The sequence below is a fragment of the Alligator sinensis genome, unplaced genomic scaffold, assembly GCF_000455745.1.
Source record: "Alligator sinensis unplaced genomic scaffold, ASM45574v1 scaffold81_2, whole genome shotgun sequence".
Lineage (NCBI taxonomy): Eukaryota > Metazoa > Chordata > Crocodylia > Alligatoridae > Alligator > Alligator sinensis.
In genome coordinates, this window is record NW_005842912.1 from 14,539 (window position 1) to 14,804 (window position 266).

Here is a 266-nt window from a genome sequence, read left to right on the forward strand (position 1 = left end):
CTCCAAGTGACTCTGCACCATCTCAGGGTCTACGCTTGGTAGTCTGGTGCCTTGCTGCTGCCTCTCTACAATCCCAGTGAGAGCCTTGTCCTGCCCCTCACTTAGGAACACTGAGGCAAAGAACTCATTGAGGAGTTCAGCCTTGTCCCCCCTGTCCATCACCAATTGCTTCTGCCCATTTAGTAGAGGTCCTATTCCACCCTGGGCCTTCCTTTTACTCCCTATATATCTAAAGAACAATTTTTTGTTATCCTTAACTTGGGATG